Source organism: Felis catus, chromosome B3, assembly GCF_018350175.1.
Source record: "Felis catus isolate Fca126 chromosome B3, F.catus_Fca126_mat1.0, whole genome shotgun sequence".
NCBI lineage: Eukaryota > Metazoa > Chordata > Mammalia > Carnivora > Felidae > Felis > Felis catus.
This window is the reverse complement of record NC_058373.1, coordinates 129,560,256-129,585,837: the sequence shown is the minus strand read 5'-3', so window position 1 is coordinate 129,585,837 and position 25,582 is coordinate 129,560,256. Positions and strand designations below refer to the sequence as shown.

At 38.5% G+C, this 25,582-nt stretch overlaps 1 long non-coding RNA gene across 3 annotated transcripts in view; it reads right to left on the bottom strand.

The window, feature by feature from the left end:
* LOC105260674 overlaps positions 1-25,582 on the bottom strand; it is a 328,107-nt gene that overhangs the window by 280,105 nt on the left and 22,420 nt on the right. For all 3 annotated transcript variants that reach the window (XR_006599882.1, XR_002743214.2, XR_006599883.1), the window contains exon 2: positions 15,671-15,828. This is a non-coding gene — a long non-coding RNA (uncharacterized LOC105260674). The remainder of the gene's footprint in view (positions 1-15,670; positions 15,829-25,582) is intronic.

Genomic DNA, 25,582 nt, shown 5'->3' with positions numbered 1-25,582 from the left:
ATCTTACATAGGTTTCCCTTCAGTTGCATGATCTGGTCACTGCCTACATCCTGAGGGCCAACTTGAACTTGCTGAAGGTCACTCCCCATCCCTTTCCTTGCTCCAGAATATTCACTGGCCCTCCACTGGTCCCCTCCATGGTCCCTCTCATCTTCAGGCCTCTGCACATGTTCTCCCTATTGCCTGGCATGGTCTTTCCTCCTGGCAGGTCTTTAGAATTCCTTCAGAGAAGTGTTCCCTCACCTCCTTATCTAGTAAATGCCCATTCAAAACTTGAAGAAACTCCCCTCCATAGTACAGATGTGCAGACTGTGTTTTGGACAATGAGTGACTTGTAATGTCTTGGAGAAACAGGACCAGCTAGGGTCAAGGGCAGGGGCGGGGGGAGTGGCTAAGTCCTTGGCTGCAATTCCTTTCAGAGACTGAATGCCCTCCCTGTGCAACAAGCCTGATGAGGGAAGTGCCACTCGCCCCCATGATTCTTGCCAAGTAAAGCCTTTGGAATTGCTGATGTTTGGGATGGAAATATTACCTGTAGTTCCGGGCTACTTAGTTGTTTGTGTTTTAACACAGAACTTTTCAAAATATATGTATTATAGCCTATTTTTTCCTTCATTGTGTGTGTGTGTGTGTGTGTGTGTGTGTGTGTGTGTGTAACATTCACAATGTCATACAAGAAACTACAGCTATACGTATATATATTTTTTTTCTCCTGGTAGTTTTATGATATTGTTGCCTATTTTAAAATTATTATCACTTTAGAATTATGATCCATTTGGTATATGGTGCTAAGCCTTCATAAATACATTACGTCCTTTCAAAAGGGTATTCCCAATAGTCTTAAAACCTATAGAGAGGTTGGGTGAAGGTTTACAGTACTTTCTGTACACTTTTTTTTACAACATCCTATGAATCTGTGTCTCAAAATAGAAGTTCTTTTAAAGGGGAGTACTAGCCAATTGCCACAGCTGTGAGCTACATTAGTGTTGCAGATACCCAACTAAATGGTATGTTTTCCTCCAGCTGAGTTTGTATAGGATGAGAACTTATTGAGACTCTCATTACCTCTTGCCTGACTTTTGGGAGGCTAATTTTTGGCCTTCTGGTTTCCAGAACCTCTTCTAAACCACAAATCAGATCATGCTATTGATTTCCTTTACACTCAAAATGTAGAATGCCTCCGTTTGAAATAAGGCATACCCTTGACCAGCCTCATCCATGACAACATATTCTTTCCCTTAGGTCAGTTATCTCTACCTTCTCTGATAACTCTAGACCTACCAAGGCTGTTTTGTAGCATGCACAATCATTCGGGTCTTCTTCTCACCATGGCATTTATTATCACGTGCTGTTCAGAGCATCTAAATCATACTAATCCCTGCATTTGATCATGAAATATAAATTTATGATGACAACTCTTTAAAAGTTTATTTTCAAATTTGTAGTGTGGAAAGAGTATGAGCGCAGAGTTACAAAGCCCTGGGACAACTTGCTAACGTTTTAGGTTCAAAAGTTAGTTTTCTTTTCCGTGTATGGAGATCAGCTCGCTTACATCATTAGGTTGCTCTGAGAACAAAAACAGCTAGTAGGCATGTACTGTCTCCGGTATTGAAGATAATAAATATGATCTCCCCAATCCTCACTTCCCATGCAGCTTCCTATTAGTTAATCCTGATAAATAAGCTCATTCAAATGTGAAGCCAGAGAATAGCAGGGATTCTTGATAGTGAAAATTCTAAGAACCAAAATCAACTCACAGCTAAATTTATAGGTAATGTAAGACAGGCACAGTCAGGATTAAAACTCAGGACTCTTTACACCCAACTGAAGGCTGTATCGCTATGTTTGGCGTATGGTAAGACCACGTGTGAATTCCATACATTAAGTGGAACTTTAAAATGTAGGTCATGGAAATTAGAGCCATGAGGTATCTTGACCCCCTGAGTTCTGATGTTGGCCTCACTAGTGTTTTTGATGGAATGGATAGCGACTGTGTTTGATTTCCATCAGCGTGAAAATAAAAACTCTGACATTCTTGGCAAATGAACCTGTGTGGGTCTCCCCGGTGACTAGGAGTGATGAAAAGTTAGCGGGAATTGGATTCCCATTAATGATAAGGATAATTGGATTGGGGGTACAGGTCCATGCTCTGTCTGGGGCACAAACTCACCACTGCCATGAGAGCTCTCAGCTCAGTGCAGGCATTGTATAACATACACAGTGTTTGCTCAGACCTTCTCCCTCCTCTGTGACATGAACTCAGGCTTCGGAATCCAGCATATAGTCCCTAAACCACATGAGGTCCCTGACAGCTAGAGGTGTCTGTAATCAAATCCTATTATAACTCAGAAGGGACACTTCTATTTCAACACAGCAAGGACCACTACAAGAATGTTTACTTTCACTGATACCATAATGCTTTTGCTAAAAATTAGCAGCTCTGCCTAATACATTTGGTCTATTTAAAATAAGCAAGGTAATTGGCAAGAAAAGAAACATTTCTTTATGAACTAATGGGGACAAAATGTTACAGCTATTACTGCTATCTACTTTTACATAATCTATGAAATATATTCATGAAATAATAACTAGAGATAATTAACATTTCTCTAAGGACTAAAGTGGAATAGAGAGTAAAGTTTGAACACATGGTATTGGCCTTGTTGATCTATCCAACTGAAATTATTAAATTTTCTTTTTCAACTGTTTCATTTGAGTAAAGGGACCCTGGTATTATGTGATAATTACGATTTTTCTAAAATTTAAAAATACAAATTTTAAGCCATTGCAGTGATACAGAGGAGAGTTTCATAAACTGGAAAAAAAGTAAGGAAACCATCTCCTAGAAAGCTTACATGGGGTTCTGCCATTCATTAACTTGGTTAATTTATCTCAGACCAGTATCTGGCCTTGAAACTTGTAGGCTATGAATTTTATTTGCTCAGCACATCAAGAATGCATTCGTCAACCAAGACTGATCTATAACTCTGAAAAAAAAAATCTATTATTTTATAATGAGAAATACGACTATCTCTAAGTCTGGAATATGCACATCAGCGGATCAGTGTATCTCACCCTCATAAATTACTCAGAAAGCAAAATCTTACTTAGATACTTTTTGTTGAGCATGAAGTCAGATCTAGAGTTGCCAGGTGGCCTGGCTAGAAGGGCTTGATTAAAGTGTGTCAGCTGGGGGCTCCTGGGTGGCTCAGTCGGTTAAGCCTCTGACTTCGGCTCAGGTCATGATCTCGCGGTCCCTGAGTTCAAGCCCCGCGTTGGGCTCTGTGCTGACAGCTCAGAGCCTGGAGCCTGTTTCGGATTCTGTGTCTCCCTTTCTCTCTGACCCTCCCCCGTTCATGCTCTGTCTCTCTCTGTCTCAAAAATAAATAAACATTAAAAAAAAATTTTAAGTGTGTCAGCTGGAGGCAGGATGCTGTCCTTTAGAACCACTGAAAACAGCATCTTCCCTCTTGTAGAGCTTTGTTGGAACCTGTATGCATTGCCTGTATAATTTCCTTTTCGTTTTCTTTTTAAAATTTTTAATGTTTATTTATTTTTGAGACAGAGAGAGACCGAGCACGAGCAGGGGAGGAACAGAGAGAGGGGGGGACACAGAATCCAAAGCAGGCTGTAGGCTTTGAGCTGTGAGCACAGAGCCCAATGCAGGGCTCAAACTCACAGACTGCGAGATCATTATAATTTCCTTTTCTAAGCTTCATGGCTGTTCAATTCCATTTATGATGAGTGTATTTCTCTTTAGAAATCTTAATATATTTGTTTGAGCTACAGGTTAGCCTTAAAGGTCCAGAAATGATACATCTCTTTAAATTGCTATTTTTTATATCAGTATTATATATATATATATATATATATATATATATATATATATATATAATTTATCGCCGGGGCGGGGCACCTGGGTGGCTAGTCAGTTAAGCATCTGACTTCAGCTCAGGTCATGATCTTGTGGCTCATGAGTTCGAGCCCTGCATTGGGCTCTGTACTGACAGTTCAGGCTCTGTACCCTGCTTCGGATTCTGTGTCTCCCTCTCTCTCTGCCCCTCCCCCACTTACATTCTCTCTCTCTCTCTCTCTCTCTCTCTCTCTCTCTCTCTCTCAAAAATAAACATTGACAAAAAGAGTGCCACTGTCCTTTAAAAAATATTATATATATATATATATATATATACACACACATACATATATGTATGTATATATATGTATATGTATATATTTATATACAGTGTGCTCTTGGCTTTGGGAGTAGATTCCCATGATTCATCGATTACATACAACACCCAGTGCTCATCCCAACAAGCACCCTCCTCAATGTCCATCACCCATTTTCTACCCCCTGCAATCAACCCTTAGTTTGATCTTTGTATTTAAGAGTCTTATGGTTTGCCTCCCTCTCTGTTTGAAATTATTTTTCCCCTTCCTCTCTCCCATGGTCTTCTGTTAAGTTTCTCAAATTCCACATATGAGTGAAAACATATATGTATTTCTCTGGCTGATTTATTTCGCTTTGCATAATACCCTCTAGTTCCATCCACACTGTTGCAAATGGCAAGATTTCATCCTTTCTCATTGCCAAGTAGTATTCCACTGTATATATAAACCACATTTTCTTTATCCATTCATCCATCAGTTGATGGATATTTGGGCTCTTTCCATAATTTGGCTATTGTTGAAAGTGCTGCTATAAACATTGGGGTACATGTGCCTCTATGAATGAGCTATCCTGTATCCTTTGGATACATTCCTGGTGGTGTTATTGCTTGGTCATAGGGTAGTTCTATTTTTAATTTTTTGAGGAACTTCCACACCAATGTTTTCCAGAGCAACTGTACCAGTTTGCATTCCCACCAACAGTGCAAGAGGGTTCCCATTTCTCCACATCCTCACCAATATTTGTTGTTTCCTGAGTTGTTAATGTTAGCCACTCTGACCAGTGTGAGGTGGTGTCTCAATGTGGTTTTTATTTGTATTTCCCTGATGATGAGTGATGTTGAGCATCTTTTCATAGATCTGTTGGCCATCTGGATGTCTTCTTGGAAAAGTGTGCATTCATGTCTTCTGCCCATGTCTTCACTGGATTATTTGTTTCTCAGGTGTTGACTTTGGTAAGTTCTTTATAGATTTTGGATACTAACCCTTTATCCGATATATCAACATTGTTCATGTTTTAAGAGTTTAACTTTCAAAGAGCAATCTTATTGTCCTCTTTTTATACTTTTAGATATGCCTCCATAGTATCCCTGAAAACAACCACAGTTAAGAAAACAGACAGAAGTGGTTTTCCAATGTTATAACTGATGGCCAGCACTAAGAACAGCAGATTCTATTTATTAGTTGCTGCAAGTCTTATCCATTGATAGTACAAACACTGGTGGATCTTTTCATCCTCTTTGTTTTGCTGGGGCCCATCTTACGGGCTCCATTAATGTCTGTTTGTATCAGCCTAAGAGATATGTCCACACTGGTTATTCTAGTAGGTGCTGATACATAAAATTTTAAATATGTTTATTCTTTAGTGAAATATTTCTCTAAATTATGTCTTAACTCTTCCAACATTTGAATTAAAAATCATAGGATTTACACGTTTAATTTTGAAAAGAGGTGTCAAAGTACATAAACAGTCAAACCTAAGTTACCTTAAAAATCTGTGACAAAGTTTGAGGATAATCCCCTGATTTATGTCTCTATTCTGCAATAGAAAATTGTGTACATTAATCTTTGATCTTTTCCCCTTTTTTCCCAAGGAAATATTTTAATATGAATTCATGTCATTAAAAATAGAGTTAAATATAGTTTTTTTTTATTTTTTAAAAAAATTTTTTTAACGTTTATTTATTTTTGAGACAGAGAGAGACAGAGCATGAATGGGGGAGGGGCACAGAGAGAAGGAGACACAGAATCTGAAACAGGCTCCAGGCTCTGAGCCATCAGCACAGAGCCCGACGCAGGGCTGGAACTCACGGATCGTGAGATCATGACCTGAGCCGAAGTCAGACGCTCAACTGACTGAGCCACCCAGGCGCCCCGAGTTAAATATAATTTTTTCTTGATCCTTAATTATGTTTCTAGGCCAATGAAAAATCAATTTTGGTATTTTATACTCCCGAATCTTAATTCATATGTGGCACAGAAAGAAACCATCCAAAGATTTGTATTCCCTTTTTACGGTGTAGAGTCATTGACAGGAAGCAGTTACCTTGCCAGGGACTGTGTTTCCCAGTAGTAGTGGCATCTCCATATGCCTTGTGACTAGTTACTGATAATAGATTTTAAGCGGAAGTAGCGTATACTATCTCTATTCTGCTCCCCTACCTTCTACCTAAATTCAGAGTAGTAGAATGCCCTAAGGGTAAGTGAGTCAAAACACTGAAGGAACCTGGTAACTTCCATCACCACAGGAAAGGCTGATTGCTGAAAATCACACTGAATTTTTGTATAAGTGAAAGATTAATATCATTTATCTGTACAGCATGGAGCATTACCTCTAATAATCACTGAACATCATACAACCATAAATTCTATAAATTTAATATTAAAAGAAACATTAGAAATCATTTAATAAATCCCCACCCAAGAATAATCCAAGATATTAATGCCTCAGGGGATACATTTGGGTTTGAGGAAGGAGAGAATGTAACTAAGAAATGTATCTTCCAAAGCTGACATACCAACTCCGGTAAATTCTTTTATCTTTTCTCCACTTATACAGCTGATTTCATAGGCCCTCAAAATTTATACTTGGCTCTGAACTAGAGAAAGAAATATGGAATAAAGAGAGGGAAAAGAAGGACTACTTTTCTCCTGATTGAATAGGGCTCAGACTAATGAATGAAAAATAATTTTATTTCTAGGCAACTCAATCACCCACATGGCCTTGAGTGATTCAGCGTACTATGTTTAATTGAGGGAAAAATAAATAAAGAGTGTAGGATCAATGGAGAATAACTGATACTAAGTGTACAAAAACATCCTAAAAATGGAAAAATATAAGTTGAGGAATTGCTGAGGAGAAGGCAAAGGAAATGGGCCAAATCATGTAAATAAATGGGAGCAGAGATCAAATTCCAGGCCCAAATGCCTCAGTTTTCTTCAATTTGTATTGGCTTTCTGTCCAATCAAGCTAATGTACTTGAATATTCATTGTTTTAAATGCTTTTTTGGATTGTGTACAACATCCATTGTGAAAATCTGAGTGTATCTAAGTAGTAAAATAATTTTTTGTCAGATTCTTTATATGTCCTTAATTGTTTAAATATGCACCCAAAACTTCCTATCACTCTACTTCCAACTTTTACCTCAATGGGATTATTTGCATGTATGAAATAATAGGATCCATGGATGAGATTTCTCATGACCAAACAGGGATGCAGTAGCTTGTGCTACAGGAAAGTGTAGTTGGCCTAGGCCGACATATGTTTTCTCATCGGGATGTAACTTTTGCGTGGCTACTGGAAAATCTGATAAACATGTCTCCTCACTTAAGACCATGTACATCTTGGGGCGCCTGGGTGGCGCAGTCGGTTAAGCGTCCGACTTCAGCCAGGTCACGATCTCGCGGTCCGTGAGTTCGAGCCCCGCGTCGGGCTCTGGGCTGATGGCTCAGAGCCTGGAGCCTGTTTCCGATTCTGTGTCTCCCTCTCTCTCTGCCCCTCGCCCGTTCATGCTCTGTCTCTCTCTGTCCCAAAAATAAATAAACGTTGAAAAAAAAATTTTTTAAAAAAGACCATGTGCATCTTTGGGGAGCTCAAGAAAATGCCAATGCAACACCTGAGTAGATAAAAATGCCAGGTTTCTACTAAGCTGGTTCTACTCAATGTGGAGATAGGAGCACTGAGTAGGATTTGATTCCATGGTGTTACTATGAAGGGTAAATACAAGAATTCATGAAATGTGCTAAGCACAGTACCTGGTATAGAGTAATAAAGTAATAACTAGATTTTGATTATTACAGATTGAGTGTATCTTAGTTTTCCTATCTTCCCTAACTCAGTCTCCCATGGACCACCAGTTCAGTGCCCTCCCCTAAACATACCTGAGGACACTTAGTGCATAACTTGCCACATTCTCACTTGACACCCTTCTTTGCCATTTAATTTTCTATGCCTCTCACTCACTCCTCTCTGACCTGCCAATACTCTTCATACAGCTACTGCTCTCGTTCATCTACTGTGGTCCAAAACCTGAGGCCACAATCTCTCCTTTCATTTACTGGTAAACAGACCAACAGAAGTCAACAAAGATTACAGTGGACAACAGCTTACTATAGAGAATCACATGGAAAACAACAGCTATTTATAATGTATCCATGCATTGGGTTCCCAATTCCCTAGCTCCCTCTTGCTTATACCCACTCTTATTAAGGGGTATTAGCCAAAACCAACCTAATTGGACAAGAGAAATGTATAAGGATTCATGGAAATAGAACGTGTAAAATCATGATACAGGAGAATATGGATGATCATCCAGAATTCACAGAATGTAAGAAAGAATAAAAGCAAATTACAATCTTGCCAAGATAGCTGGGATGACCTAAGAGCACAGCTCAGGCCACATCCAAATGGAACTGAATATGTGTGGCGCTCCATTTCCTTGTACTACAGCTAATACTAGGGTGTAAACTACAGATACACGTGACCATCCAGCTCCACCTTAGGGGAGAGCCTGTAGGGAATTTTGACAAGGTTTAACACAGGAAACAATGATGTTACAAAGGAAATACATTTGCACCAGTAAGGAGATTTTTAGGTTTAAGAGAGTCTTGGCTATCAGAGAGCCACTGCAATCAGTTGACCTTAGAGGCAGTCAGTGCAAATGATGAACCAAATATTTCCAGGATGCCTAGCTCATTATCTGTCTTAGAAGTCAGCACTACTAGAAAAGAAACCTTTCTTGCAGCCTCCATCCCCAACGACAGTTGAACCCAAGTCTCTAGGCTGCTCCCAGGAAGGTGATTGATCAGTTACATTCAAATCCCTTCCAGAGACCTTGTTCACCCCTAATAAAACAAACAGTGGACCTGATTTTTTTTTTTGCCAAAGCAGTTTACAGATTCTTTGTTCAACTTTTGCCATCCTGAACTCTGCCTTTCATTTAGCTCTTCATTCAACAAATATTTAGCTAAATCAACACTTTTCTGATGACTGAGCACATCACAATACATAAACCAGACGAAATCCCTGCCCTCAGGGAGTTGATATTGCGGGAAGGGAGACAGGTAAAATCAAGTAACAAATGTATAAAATCAAGTAACAAATATTGAGAATGATAATGTAAGGGACATGGGATGGAGGGGGCAAGGTTGGACACCATTTTGTATAAGACAATCAAGAAAGGCCTCTCCAAGGAGGTGTCACTTGAACAGTGACCAGCAAGAAATACCTATATCTGGGGGATTGGTGCTCTAAGCAAATAGAAAAACAATTGTTAAAGGCCTGGACCTAGAGCAGGATTGGGGTGCTTATGTTCTCATACTCAGAATGTTCTTCAGATAAGTTTTTCCCTAAATAAAAGGACCTTCTCTGAAAAATTCAGAATTTGCAGGCACCTCTGGGATACAGATACATTACAGTGCTATAACACTCTCTTTAGTCCCACTACAATGTATTATAGTAATGATCAGATCATGATCATTTTCATTGTTCTTATTAACTATAGACCAACACTAACCCCAAATTGGATCCTGTAGGAAAGTAGACAAAAGGGAAGCATAAAGGGAAGGAAGCTTCATAGATTAAAATACTCATCAACCAACATTATCCTGAACCACATCCCCTCAATTTGCCTTCAGTTTATATCAGAAGGATGCTCTGTCATATTGTGCTTCTATGCCTTAAAGATACGTGACCCTTTTCAGATGTAAATAAGCTTAAATCAACCCGCATTAGCATGCATTTGCCAAGACTAGGTGGTCAGAAATATCCCACATATAATTAGAGACAGAGTTTTGAGTCTTCCGTTCACATTTTGAGATATTTACAATCTGGCTTAGGACACAAAATGTGTGCTCTGTATTAAGTAGAAATTTACAATTTGACATAGCATTGTGAACAACAACCATTTGTTGGATGAAAGGATATACCAGTTAAATCTTGTTCCAAAGGTCGTATATAAAAAAAAGTCCCTCAGAAATGACAGCTCAGAGTTATTAGAAGTAAAAGACTTCACACTGGGAGAGAGTGCCATCAAATCTTCACCCCATGCTTTGTGCAGTGCCTGGGGGACATCCCCTTATATTCCAACCCTTGGACATACACAATAGACATTTCCCCAACCCCTCTCCTGCAGCCTTCCCCAGCTCAAAAAGTGGCAACTCCACTCATCTAGCTGCTAAAGCCTGAAATTTTGGAATCATCATCGTGTTCTTCTTAAGCCTCACATCTAGCTCCTCAGTTTACTCTATTTGCTATGCTTTCAAAATATATCCAGAATCAGACTATTTCCCCAAACCTCCACCATAGCCATTCCTGTCCAAGTGTCAAGATTTATCACCTGAATTATTACACAAGCCAAATCACTCACTTCTCTGCTTCCACACATGCCTTCTCTATTCTCCACACAGCAGCCAGAGAGGTACCTCCAAAAGTTAAGTTAATGCAATGCAATGACAACAAAACCAAAATAAACAACTACATAGGGCTCCATCAAATTAAACAGTTTCTGGGGCTCCTGGGTAGCTCAGTGAGTTAAGTGTCCAACTCGACTTCAGCTCAGGTCATGATCTCACGTTCAAGAATTTGAGCCCCGCATCAGACTCTACTTACAGTGCAGACCCTGCTTGGGATTCTCTTTCTCTCTCTCTCTCTCTCTCTCTGCCCCTCCCTCTCTTGTGTTCTCTCTCTCTCTTAAAAATAAATTAAAAAATAAAGTTTAAAAAGCTTCTGCACAGCAAGGGAAACCAACAAAATATAAAGGCAACTACTAAAGATATGAGAAGATATTTGCAAATAGTATATCTAATACAGGGTTAGTATCCAAAATTTATAAAGAACTCATCAACTCAACACCAAAAAAAAAAAAAACAGCATTTTTAAAAAATGGGCAGAGGATCAAAACTGATAATTTCCCAAAGAACATACAGATGGCCAACAGGCACATAAAAAGATGTTCAACATCACTGATCATCAGGGAAATGCAAATGAAAACCACAATGGGATATCATTTCACACCTGTCAGAATGGGTAGAATCAGAAAGACAAGGAATAGCCAATGTTGGCAAGGATGTGGAAAAAAGAGAACCAGGGTGTACTGTTGGTGGGAATATAAATTGGAGCAGCCACTGTGAAAAACAGTATGGACGTTCCTCAAAAACTAAAAATAGACCTACCATAATCCAGGAATTTCACTTACAGGTATTTATCTGCAGAAAATTAAAACACTAATTCAAAAAGATATATGCACCTTCATGGTCATTGAAGTGTTTACAATAGCCAAGATATGGAAACAAGCAAAGTGCCCATTGATGGATGAACAGCATTATATATATATGTGTGTGTGTGTGTGTGTGTGTGTGTGTGTGTGTGTGTGTGTGTATAAATACTACTCAGCCATAAAGAAGAATGAAATCTTTCCATTTGTGATGATGTGAATATACCTTGAGGATATTATGTTAAGTAAAATAAGTCAGACAGAGAAAGACAAATATATATGATTTCAATTATCTGTGGAATCTCAAAAATAAACAAAACAAAGCAAGACTCACAGACATAGAGAATAAATTAGTGGTTGCCAGAGGGCAGGGGTGTTGGAAGTTGGACAAAATCGGAGAAGTGGGGCAAGAGGTATAAATTTCCAGTCATTAAATAAGTCATGGGGGTGTAATGTATTCAGTATGGTGACTTTTGTCAATAATATTGCATTACATATTATGTATCTTTATATGCTAAGGGGGAAACTAGACTTACTATCTAGTTATTAGACTCATTGTCTAGACTTACTAATCATTTTGCAATATATACAACTATCAAATCATTATGTTGTACACCTGAAACTAATGTAATGGTATATGTCAATTTTACCTCAGAAAAAAAGTTGTTAGGTCATATCAATTTTCTGCTCAAAATCCTGTAATAACTGCCCAGTTCACTCAGATTAAAATCTCAAATCCATACAATCAACTGGAACATTCATGTAGCTCATCTCTTGCTACCTCTTTGAACTCTGGTCCCACCACTCTCCACCCTTGCTTACTCAGCTCCAGCCATATGGTCTCCTTGACACTTTTCAGGCACAAGTATTGTCCCACATTTTACTTACTGTTACCTCTGCATGGAATGTTCTACCTCATGTATTACAGGGCTCATTCCCTACATCCTTCACTGCTCCATGTCTCTGATCAAATGTTACCTTCCTAGAGAAGACTCTCCCCACCAGCCTTACCTCCCATGAGTCCCCTAGCTCTCTATTTTCTATATCCTAAACTTCCCATACATCATATATGTACATTATATATAGGTAGATGGATACAGATGTAGGTATAGGTATAAGTATAAATATAGGGGGAAAGAGAGAGAGAGAGAGAGAGAGAGAGAGAGAGAGAGAGAGAGAGAGAGATAATATTGTATTACTTTCAGGTGTATAACATACTGATTCATTATTTGCACACATTGTGAAATAATCACCACAATAAGTCTAGTTACTCTCTGTCACCATACAAAGTTATAATATTTTTGTGGGTGATGAGCCCTTTTAAGATTCACTGTCTTAGGAGTCTTAAGAATGTTTTAACATCAAAAATAACACTGATATAAACTGAAAGTCACCAGATTCTACTCCTGAAACTAATATTACACTATATGTTAACTAAGTAGAATTTAAATAAAAGCTTGAAACATGAAAAAATAAGAATACAATAAAATTAGAGTCCTTAAATGTAAAAATAAAGGAAAAAGGAGAGGAGAGGAAGGGAGAGGAAGGAGAGGAGAGGAGAGGAGAGGAGAAGAGAGGAGAGGAGAGGAAAGGAAAGGAAAGGGGAAAGGGGAAAGGAGAAAAGGGAAAAGGGAAAAGGGAAAGGGGAAAGGGATAGAAAAGAAAAGAGGAAAGGAAAGGAAAGGAAAGGAAAGGAAAGGAAAGGAAAGGAAAGGAAAGGAAAAGAAAGAAAAGAAAAGAAAAGAAAAGAAAAGAAAAGAAAAGAAAAGAAAAGAAAAGAAAAGAAAAGAAAAGAAAAAAATGATAGGATGGAGAACCTATCCCTATTAATTGCATTAAAACATGCAATTGAGCCTCTACTTTAAAACAAACACAAGAGTGATGTGGTTCTAAGGAGTTAACAAATACTTTTACACAGTTACAGCCCTTGCTGCCAAAGGCAGGGCAAGGCAGAAATTTTACTGAGACTCAGAGAAATTAAGTGATTTACCTCATGTCACAGAGCTTATACTTGTCAGAGTGACACCCTAAACACACTTCTAACTTTAAACTCCGGGCAAACAAAATACTGTTCAGGCCATAAATCCTGAACTATCAAAATGCAGTGTAATTTGAAGTTGTCTTGAGGTTCTTACGCTGTGGTTGAGAATGTAAGTTGCATGTGCAAGAGATGAGGTACAGAAAAAGTTGATGTTTCACATTGACTTAAAATCAGTACACCCTCTAAGGGTAACAGAGTGTGCCCAGCATCTTTGTCAAGCAGAATAGACAGTTATGCTGTAGTAACAAACAACCCTCGAATCCTAGTGACTGTGCACACCAACACTGATTTCTTCCTCACTCTACGTGACCTTGCAAAGCAGCTGTCGCTATGTTGTCTGTATTTGGGATACTGCAGTTTCCAGGAAGACAGAGCGGAGATACGTTGAACCACCACATCCCCTATGTGGCACAGCTCAGTCCTGCCCATAGTTTATTGTGCAACCTGAGCTGTGAGAGAGCTGTTTTAACTTTCTACAAGAAGGAGCACAGCAAAGTTCCAAGGCCAAGCCTAGTGTCAGTGACACTGGAAATTGCAATTGTCCCTTAGGGGTTACGTTTAAGGTATGACACGATCGACTGCACAACCAAGATTATTCAGATGAGGAAACTGGAATTCAGAGAGGGTAGGTAGTACCTGGGCAGAATGTGGAATTCAGCTCAAAGTCCTGGTACAAGTTCTGAAGTTCATGCTACTATATGCAAGAACACTACTTAAGAAGTTAGCAACAGCACCCGGACATCCCCAAATGGAGGTGAGCCTGGCCAGTGAAGACCCAAAAGGCAGATTCTGCGTGTGTTCTGTATGCCATGCACACTCACATCTCCACCTCTGATCCTACCAAGCAGAGCATCTGAGGACTTTGACCATCTATGAGGATCTCTAGGCCTCCAGAAAGGCAAAGTCTGACAATAAGCATTCTTGTTTGAGTTCCATGAGCCTCGGTTTTTACAACAGTCAAAAGCAATTGGACGGACAGCTCCCTAAGTTCCTTCACATCTGCAATAATCAGTGTGAGCAAGATTCCCTTGGCCTCATACAACTGCTAGAGCATCACTCCTTTTACATAATGTTCTTTTGTTGTAAGATATCGACATAAAGGAAAAGTTTGTTTAATAGAGAAAAATAAGACATATACCTAGTTTGAGGTAAATAATCTCCTTATTTTTGCTACTTAAAACAAAGAGTCATATAAAAGAAAGCAATTTTACCCAGTAGTTTTTTGTTTTGTTTTATTTTGTTTTGTTTTGTTTTGTTTTAATAATATGACTAAGGAAGTCAAAAGCAGTGCTCAAGTGATTCTTGGCAAAATCCAGATTGTGGGAATTCTACCTTACAAGTGACCTGGTTTCTTCAACAAAGTACAGAGAAACAATATATACGTTAAAAACTGTCTTAAAAGGCATATAAACTAAGTGTCTTTCTTCCTGATTTGAGAAAACTCATTGGAAAAATCTTATGTGCTACTTAGGGGCATTGGGAAATTGCATATTTAAAATTGTAGAATAGTTATTGTTTCTAATTTTATAATATTGTATCTTTTAGAGACACATACTGCAATATTTACAGATGAAATTAAATGAATCTGGGAAACACATTTCAACAGAAAGCTATGGGGCTGAGGGAGGTGGATAGGCATATAGACAAAATATAGACAAAATGAGTGTGTCCCCAAGTTAATAATCAATCATTAAAGCTGGTGTTAGTGAGAATATTAGCATTCTTCATACCCCCCTCTCTCCTTTTGCAGGTTTGAAATTTGCTATACTAAAATATTTATGGCAATATATGGTAGCAATCCCAGTCCAATATTTAAGACCACAATAGCAACTTTGTTGTATTTTTTTAAATCAATAAAGTTTCATTCATCTGTTAAATCTGATCATACTAATTACGTATTTCTAAGTTGAAACCAGAATACTGAAAAGTGAGTTCAGGCCCAAATCTTCTATGTTGTGACATTTAGATTATTGGAGACATAGACACTCATCAAAGCCACCCTATTTCTCAAACTGCAGCCAAATTAAACCAAAATTAACATTTTTTCTATCCAGTGTATGATTTGGGGGGATGGAGGGTTAACTACATTTCAATTTTTCCCCATTGACATTGAGAACCATTTGCCTGGTATTTGAAATACACAAAAGAAACATTTCTGTAGCTTAATACCTCAGCTGTTTCACTTTCTATCTGCAGTGACATAACACAAGGATTGGATGTGAAGAGAGGTATCCTAATGCTTAATACCTTCATCCGTCATGTTGTGAGAAGACTCAAAAGCACAGGAACTCCACTTGTTTTCTTCCTAACTCCAAGAAACTCACTCAGAGAACATACACTGGCAGCTTCAGCTTGACTTTGGTTTGTGATGTCAACATGAGGTTCCTTCTAGTCAGAAGTACATCCTGCAAAGTCCATACAACAGTAGGTGAATTTCATTTTTAGTGCGGCACTCACATATCTGGGATATCAGCTTGCCAGCCCAAATCCAATAGGAGATCTCTGAATATATTTAATTTGAGTCCCTTGTGGCCGACACAGTAAAGATCCGGTGCTGGAGTGCTTAATACGGTCTTGAACAAGATGCTGTATTGTGCTCGGGGGCAGCTCAGTCAGATGCTGGAGAAATCCAGCACCCTGCAATGTTGAGTTGGTTGCTCAATGGGCTCTGGTAATACGAGAGGGGTGTATGTTTTGTGTAAGCACATGGTCTTTGTGTGTGTGGTATTTTATGATTGTCTGCTGCTTGTGGTGTTTGTGTGTAAGCCTAACCACAGGAGAGGTGCACACCAGGCGTGGGAGAAGCCCTGGGATGAGGAATGTTTATTGCAGAATTTTGAGCCACGGAGCACAGTTGCACGCAGGTTACCATGGTGAAACAATGCCTAAGTCAGAAGCACTTGGTTTAGATTTCCTTGGTTTTGCTAGATCAGAGCTAAGATAGATTCAAATTGCTTTCTCAGAATCTCCTCAAATTTCATCCACTTTTCCTTTCTGTATTATTTTTCCATTTCCTTCTGGGACCTACCCACAACATTATTCCCTTATGATTTCGTAGAGAGAATAAATCATTTTAAACAAAATTAAGTAGCCTAATTCTCTTCCATATAACAAAGCACAGTTGTTAAGACTGGTCCTGAAGCCACTTTGCCTTGGCTTTTATCGCTGACTTGCTGTGTGACCTTGCACAGATAACTTCTCTAGGCCTTACTTTCCTTATCTGTAAAATGCAACAAAGGATAGAACTTCCTGTGCAAAGTTATTATGAAGTTTCAGCTATAATTAATGAAAACCTCCAATTCTGTGACTGGTGCATAATAGAAGCTCAGAAACTTTCAGAGGGACAGAAAAGAGAGAAAGGAAGGAAAGTTCTTAGCTTGGTTCAACAAAGATACATCACGAAAGATGGGAGGATGAGGGTGAAAAGAGAAAGGGAAAGTGTAGATTTAAAAAGAGGATAAAATGTGGAGAGAGAAACCTATACTGCACCCTAGGTGAAAGATAGTGATTCAGGAAAGGCAGCAAGGAGGAACGTGTCCATAAGGAAGCAAGCCTTCCATTCTGAGTCTTTTCAATTCAATTCTATCTTCAAATGTCTATGGTGGAGTAGATACTAAATGCAACTCTGGATTTGAATAAACATTGCAATTATCACAATCAGGAGATGAGATGCTACTTCCCTGCAGGATATCCCAGTCCAGTGCAGAGGCAGGTAGGAAAAGCAGCCACTACATCGGTAAGCAGCAAGCACCTTCCCAAGGGGCCAGCATGGTGACCAGTGGAGCTCAAGAAATGGAGAGCAGGGCCAGAGAGATTCAGAGGAGGTTTTGCTGGTAGCTCTTGAGTGGAGTCATGAAGATAAACTAGGATTTTGTTTGTTGAAGTGGGATTGGAAGGCTGGTCCCAGCAAGTGCTAAACCAAGTAGACTTGCAGAAGGGTATTATTGAAAGTTCCAAAGACCTCCGATGGGAAGGAACCCAACATACAGATCAAGGAAGTGGTCAGAGAGAAGGCCAAATCATAAAGAGCTTTTCATTTGGATTTTATTATAAAAACAATAATAGCCTTTTGTTATAAAAACAATGGTAGCCCGTATGAAGCAAAGGGCCACAATCAAATTTGCTGGGGGTGGGGGCCACCAGGAGAAGGATAGGTGGATATGAAGAAGTCAGTCTAGATTTTTAGACATTCTAGACTTCTGGACTTCTGACTTGGTGATATGGAGAATTGTGAGGCTATTTGCTGAGAGAAAAACTACAAAAAGAAAAAAAGGAAAAAAAAAGACTGATGAAAGCATATGGATAAGTTTGGTTTTGTTCTGCATTTGAAATATGTGTCCAACCTCCAGATACACTCATGCAATGTGTTGAACATCACTAGGTGATGATTACTGAGAATACATACATTTAAGTTTTTAGTATATAAAGATTGATTGACCCTGTTTTCCCCAGCCAGTGTGTCTGATTTCTTCAACGACATTTAACTCATTCAATACCAAAGGCAACATCATATATTTCCCTCTTACCCCACTGCACCATCAGCACAGTGTTAGTTATGTAAAATACGTATGATAAATAGCTGGGGAAACAAAGCTGAATTTTGGAAAATGGAAACTAATTCTTGAGCAGGAGAATCTCTTCTTAGGTTGTTAGTCAACTGAAATGCTAAAATAATACATAAAATAAGGGAGACCAGTTCCTAATATATGCTCTTGAGTTTAAAAGGCCTTCAGTTTGAGTTCTAAGAGTTGGCTAGTGCAACCGAAAACAGTCTAAGACCTATATGCCTTGATAAGAATTACTTATAATTTTTATTTTATTTTATCTTAATCCCAAGTTAAATTCCCTTTTTTAAACTTCCTTTTCTAATTATTTTCCCCCCATGGATGAAAGTGTATCACCTGACAGGTCTCAAATCCCTCAAAGTTCATTGCTTGCTAAACATCTCCCTTTGGATATCTTTCCTGGCTCTCAGACTCCTCGTCCTGATTTGCACTCATTCTCCAACATAGAGCATCTCTGCCAGTGACATAACATCTTCCCAATTATCCAGGTTCAAAAACCCTGGGACACCTAGGTGGCTTAGTTGGTTAAGCATCCAACTCTTGATTTTGGCTCAGGTCATTATCTCTGCTCAGATCATGATTTTGTGGTTTCATGAGTTCGAGCCCTGCATTGGGTTCTGTGCTGGCAGCACAAAGCCTGGCTAGTTCTCTTTCCCTCCCTCTCTCTCTGCCCCTCCCCCACTTGTGTTGTGTCTGTCTCTCTCTCAAAATAAATAAATAAATAAACTTAAAAAAAAAAACACAGAAACGTGAACAACCAGACTTCTATGTCCTTCCTGTCTCATGCCCCATCATTTGCCAAGTTCTGACATTTCTTCTTTCCTTTTAGCCCTTGATCACTACCTTTTCCCTTTTGTTTTCCTTTCCTTTCTTCTTTTCCCACCAACACACTTGCCTTGGCATTGTTTCATGTCTTGTCAGTCAATCTTTAATCCATTACAGATTTACTTGTAGGAGTGTCCACATTTCTATATTCAAAATTCACGAGTAAATTTTATCCCACAAGGGGAAACTCTTGAGAGGAAGAGTTATCAACACAAAATGGAAGATACAGTTATTCATCATAGCTTCTTCTAACTCCAGTGTTGGGCACCATATGGGATGAGAAATCTAGCGGTCACCAAATGACATTATAACGTTGGACCCTGGGTGTCAGGCTATATTGAAACTCCAACTCTTTCAGCACTGGAAAATTGTCTGGATGGAGGGAAGACCGCTCAGCATGCTGGAAGTCAAGGAGAGGCTCTGTAACAATCTGCACTTGTTTTGTATTAGCAGGTATTTTTAGAGGATTAAAGGAGAAAACTGGCTGTAATGCATAGCACTCAACAGGAGATCTTCTTATAGACCACAGGGGAATCCCCTTTTATTTTTGTAAATGGGGAAACAGTGAAATGAAGCACACACCTACTCACAAACAAAACAAAACAAAACAAAAAACACAAAAGTGTCTTCTGACCTTTTTCGTTTGGAGGGACCTGGTGCAGGAAAGGAGTCATAGGGAATCGCAAAAGCTTAGAGCTAAATGAGGCCGTAGAGATCATACCTTGCAAAGACCTCAAATTACAGACGAGGAAACAGACAAAGGAGTGTGCCATTTTCCCAAGGTCACAGCTAGTTAACTTTTCAGCAGGGACTAGAATTTGAGTCTCTTAAATCCCAGTCCAGCCTCTTAAATCCTAAGAAAAGGTGGGAAAGAAGTGCTATTTCCCAAGGAATCACTTACCTTCTTGCAAAAGGAGCCTTTGCCTACCTGAAAAAGACACAGTCTGTGTTACCATATGGTTTAAAATATGAAGCAGTTATCCTGACAATTCTTCTGGAAAGTTCTTTCAGGCAACTTCAGTATCTTCCTGCTGGGTTTCCTGGCTGTCCTGAGAAACTTATCCCAGGGCCCATAGTTACTTCTACAGACTTCGCATACAAGAGACTAAACCAGCGGCTTCTGAATTATGATCCCTGAGCTATTTGGGGTTTGGCACACCTTGCCGTTTAGCAGAGAAGTAAATTTTCAATTTCTAGAAGAGTGAAGTTGGGAAGGAGGAGAAAAAGAAACTTTTTAACTGAAAAGTGAAACACAAACTGTAGATTCTACTATGAAAAGCAGACAGTAATTTCATTGTATACACACATACACAAATACAGAGAGAAAGAGAGAGAGAGAGAGAGAGAGAGAGACACACAGAGAGAGAGAGAGAGGACTAGAAAGACCATAAATGATCATAACAAGTAAATTTAAAAAAGCCAGCCTCATGCCTGTGTGTGCTAGCTGGAGGAATGGATACACCACTTGCTAAAATTCTCAGAACCTCGACAGAAGGCCACTGGGATGAAAGAAAACCTCATCTGTATACAGAAAAATGCAGTGTCTTTTCTGAAATGACTATGAAATAATTTTTCTCAAAGATCCTGTGGCCTTTGCCCCCACTCCTTGCAACAGAATAAGAAAAGGCATAATAGCAGTGACTGGGGAGAAACCTTATATGTCCCTGGCAGTGTGTTGGAACATACCAGAGAAAATTAACAGCTTCAAGTCAGATAGGTTCCTGGATCATAGAAACCTCCTGTTGAGCATTCATCATTTAAGCTCCATTGTTTTGTTTTGTTTTGTTTTTTTATCAACTGGCCAAATTTCTAATCAGATACACACGCACACTACTAACAATCATACATGCATATGTACCCTATGTACACACACACACACACACACACACACACACACACAGAGCCCTAAAGTCGACACATGGCTACAATTTTCTTATTGTCCCAAATTGAATTTGAATATACAGTAAGCCAGCTGGATGATGATAGTTTTACAAGGTCTGGAGATAATTTATCAATTGAACTTCAAAGCTCTCTCAGCCTTTCTGCACTGGTCATTATTAAGTAGGAAAATATGTAATCATTTGGGAAGAAAAATATTAGATTTAAACTAAGGTCAACTAATCTTGAATCGAGGTAAGTTTCCAATGTATCACCCACCCCCATCTTGTTTTCCTAACCTACCATTCCCTCACACACGGCCATCACCTCCCTAAAGACTTCAGATCTGGGCTGGAGAAGTCTATGGAGACAAAGGAGAAATTAATGACATTTAACAAGATATCCCTCTTCTTAGTTGCACATGGTAGAAAAGAGTTGATAGCTCGAAAATCTTTGCTGACAATCCTCAGGCAAAACGCATCTAAAATTTAGAAATGTGCAGGGTTGAAAAAAACATACGTTAGGCATGGAAGAATCTGAATATTTAGCTAACACTCAAAAGCCTTCGAGGCAACTGAATTCTTCTGGAGCACTGGATATAGACAGGCAGTGTGTGAAGCCACTTGCCAGCACGTGAGCATTTAATCTTCAGAACAGTCTGGGAAACAGGAACTCTTTCAACCCCCATTTTACGTATGAAAACAATGGTCTTAGGCTGGTTAATGAATTTGAGTTAACAGCCAGTAAAGTCGTCACACTGGTACAGGTCAGTTTGACCCACACGTTCATCCTCTTACTAGCATGCTATGACTGAGAAACCACAGGAACCCTAGAGCTGGTCTTTTCAAAGTAAAAACAAACACTGTGTTTGACAGATGATCCATTTCTAGCTCAAACTACAATGCAAACAGAAAAGAAGACGGATATATGATGGGTTAAGTAACAGTTCAAAACTGCTCTTGGTGTTATGAACAATTTATAGTTCAGTTGACTTCCAGTTGTCAAATACTTATTTAACACCTGTATTTCCAAAGAACTCTTTTTGTTTATCAGAAACACAAGAGATTTTTTTTGAAGGTAGGACAATAGCTGCTTCCTAGCGTCACTATTAATTTAGTAGTAAATGTAAGACAGACACCAAAATAATTTCAGGGCAAGCCAGATGAACATCATATTCTAATGGGAGCATTAAAAATATTCCCAAGAGAGATGATCTTTTAACTGAGAACTGAAAAATAGATACATTTTGAGGCTGATGGGAACAAAATTTTCTCAGTAGGAGAAACGCTAACAGCAAAGGTCTGAGGCATAAAATCTTGGGCCCAATTCAAAGGTCATCTGGTATATCACTGGGACTAGTTGATAGAGTTGAATCGTGTGGAAGAGTGATAGAATACAATATATACAGAGGGAAATAGTAAGATTGGATCCATGTTGCAGAGAAAATTACATTTGCTTGGATCTTGTTTTGCTTTGGCTTTTTGTGTTTTGCCAAGTTGGTTGTTTATAATAGTATTGTGTAGGAGTATCATAAACCTCCTTGCCAATGATTGCTAGAACTACAAATCTCCACCAAAATACTCTACTGATTAATTTAACTTGGACACCTTTAGTGACTCCCAGCATTACTCAAGACTTAAAAACTCTAAAGGAACATCAATATTAAAACTTTGTTTTAGCATTCTTTGCAAATCAATATCCAGTGCCTGAGACTATTTCTTTTTTAAACACTCATTATTGCATAATTATCTGATGATACTCCCACAACCTATCGAGAAAAAATCAACGCAATGACTCGTTGGGATACTTACTGCAAATGTCTCACCAAAACAACCCAAAAGAGTTTATTTTCTGTTTCTCTTTGGCTGTGCATATGCAAGCACATAACACTAAATTATCTGCATGCAGTATGCCAAGGGGGCCAAACCTACTAAAGTCTTAAAATCTTGCAAATTTCATTCATGCTTTGTTGTTGTTGTTGCTTTAATCAGTGTGCTTGGAATAGGGAAATGAAAAGACAGAAATGGAGTTTGGCCTTGGATTCACCACTAAATTATCATCTTTATTTCCACAAGTGTTACATGTTTAAAGTCCTTTACAGGGGCGCCTGGGTGGCTCAGTCAGTTAAGCATCCAATTTCGGCTCAGGTCATGATCTCACCGTTTGTGAGTTCGAGCCCTGCATCAGGGTCTGTGCTGACAGCTCGGAGCCTGGAGCTTGCTTCAGATTCTGTCTCCTTCTCTTTCTCTGCCCCTCTCCAACTTGTGCTCTGTATATGCCTCTCAAAAAATAAATAAATGTAAAAAAATCTTTTTTAAATAAAGTCCTTTACAATTCCTGGTTGCCTGTTCCCACGTGGCATACCACTTAAATTTAACCACCAAGAAAGTCAAGGGATTGAAATATCAAGTTGTCTCCAGTGTTAAAGGCAGCAGATTCTAGGATACAACAAGCTAGTTGGAAGTAAATAAGGTTGAAAAGGTTTCATTAAAAGCTGTAGTTGTCTAGAGAGGGAAATTGAAAGCCCCCAGAAAGTGCAATAGTTAATGGCCCAAGGGTAAAATAAAACAGATCCCACAAACTAGTGATTTGCACCTAAAAACAAATTTCTGGTTTGTAAATCGGGCAATGAACTACAATGCAAATGCATGATCTAGATTTCAGTTTGTGTCTTGATTTAGCATGTGACTAAACCCTTGGTGTGAGTAGAATCAATACAAAGAACTTCTGATTGATGAACATGAAGAGATAGATATTTTTCTCTGATATTTCAGATACATTCATGGGAAATTGCTTTTCTTTTAAATGACACCTCTGATATTTGCATTAAAGGTAATCAAAAATAGAATTTTTATAGGAATTTTCTTCATATCAGGCTTACTTAAAAATATCTTTGTGATAGGTGATACTACTGAGTTAAATTCTTAAGAGTGGGGGGTTCAATTTAATGTTCCGTTTAAATTTGACTGTCATCTGACCCAACCCCTCAACAGGGCATTCAGTAATCTTTAAACTCCTTTCTACATATAGACCTTCTGTTTTCCTTCTAAAACAGATTTTATACTTTGCTGTATCAGTGGAACAAATATCATTGCCAATTATGATTGTCCAAATATGATTCTCCTACCCAGAAAGATAAATGTTTTATTTCTCTTATATCAAATCTAAATTCCAAATTCCTTGAGGGAATTTGAAAGCCTGTCTTACACTCATCCTTTCTTACCTAGGCAAGCTTGCTATATCCAAAAAAAACATTCCCGCTTCTTCCTTACCATCTCATGCCTCTTCCTCGTACGGATATGCCCACATCTAACACTTCGCCTTTGCATATTTTCCCTTCCTCTCCATGAAATCTATGTGTTTTGCTTCTCTAAATTCAACAAATCCTTCAAGGTTCAGCTTCAATTCTCTGTTTTCCAGCCCATCATGGACAGTGACTTTGGTGATAAGAAATTGCATTTACAGGCAATATGATACAATTTAGCATACCTGAAAGTATCATATCTTATGTTTCTCTTGTTTTGTGAAAAGTAGGTATCATAGTACTGTGGGCCCAGTAGAAGTCCTTTATAAATATTGATCGATTGATTGATTGATGCTTCCAAATATAATTTCCCTCTAGCATTTCTGTAAAGATGAGTAAATTTTAAGAAGTCACTATGCATTCCACCCTTGTGTGACTGTGAATAAGTCACCTGGCATTTGCATTGTTGTTTCAAAGCCTTGCTATGCTATTAACTGTCATTACACATCAAAAAAACGTCACAGTTTCAGATTAAAAGTGACTCCCCATTGCAAACTACAGCATAATTAGGTGTATTATGGACTACAGTGATCACATGTATCAAGATCCTTCTACTGTGGTCTCTTAAAAACTGGAACACAAGCCAAATAGAGTCAATTATTGTAAATAAAACGTAATTCTGGTGACACAAGCTTTTCTGAAGCATCGTTGATGCACATTCACTGATGTTCTCTGGAGCTGAGGAATGAATGATAAAATATTACCATTCCCAAGGGTTGCATTTTATTGGATGTCTGGGTAACTACTGCTATACCTCTGTATTTCAGAGCAAGTCCCTCACAGACTGGATACTTCCATTATATGATAGGTTTGCTCCTAAAGAGTTGTGCGTGTGTGTGTGTGTTTGGTACATGTTCTTGAAAATTAAACTCTTTCCCGCATTGAATGAAAGTAGATTTACATTTCAGATTTTTAATTCTTTTTTTTTTCCTCAAGAAACATTACTTCCAAATTGTAAACTGTTCTGCCTGGCCTTCAACATTTTTTAAAGCTTATTCCATGATCAAATGACTGAATGCATTCCAAAGCCTATATATTTTAAAAGTCTGGTGGTAAATATTTCACAATAGTTATTTTACTGATTTATATGCTTTGTCACTTGATCTACATTTTCCTCAACTTCTCATGTACTGACAAACACTTTGGTCAAGTTTTTTTTGTTGTTTGTTTTTGTTTTTGTTTTTGTTTTGTTCCTGAACACTGTTTTCACCGCCTCTTTCCTTCTCTCAATCGTGCCTTCTTGTTTGTCTAAAGAGTTTGGAGAGTCAAAGAGAACAATAAACTTGCTGGAACTCCTCAAATATTTATAAGGTTTAGATCCCTTATTATAACTAACAGAAAGGAAAAGAGGAACATTTGTGTTCCTTACCATTGTTTTGCTTTACAGCCTTTTTAATTTTGAATAAAAATTATTGTTTTAGTAGCAGAAACCCATGGAGATTGACACAGAAGGAATTTATGCATAGTACGCAGATATGAAATTCCCCAGTGCACATGTCTATCAGTATGAACTTGTCGGATCAGGTGAAACACTGATAATATGGCAGTTATCAGCATGTAGCCATTTTTGTCATTATGATTGAAGGA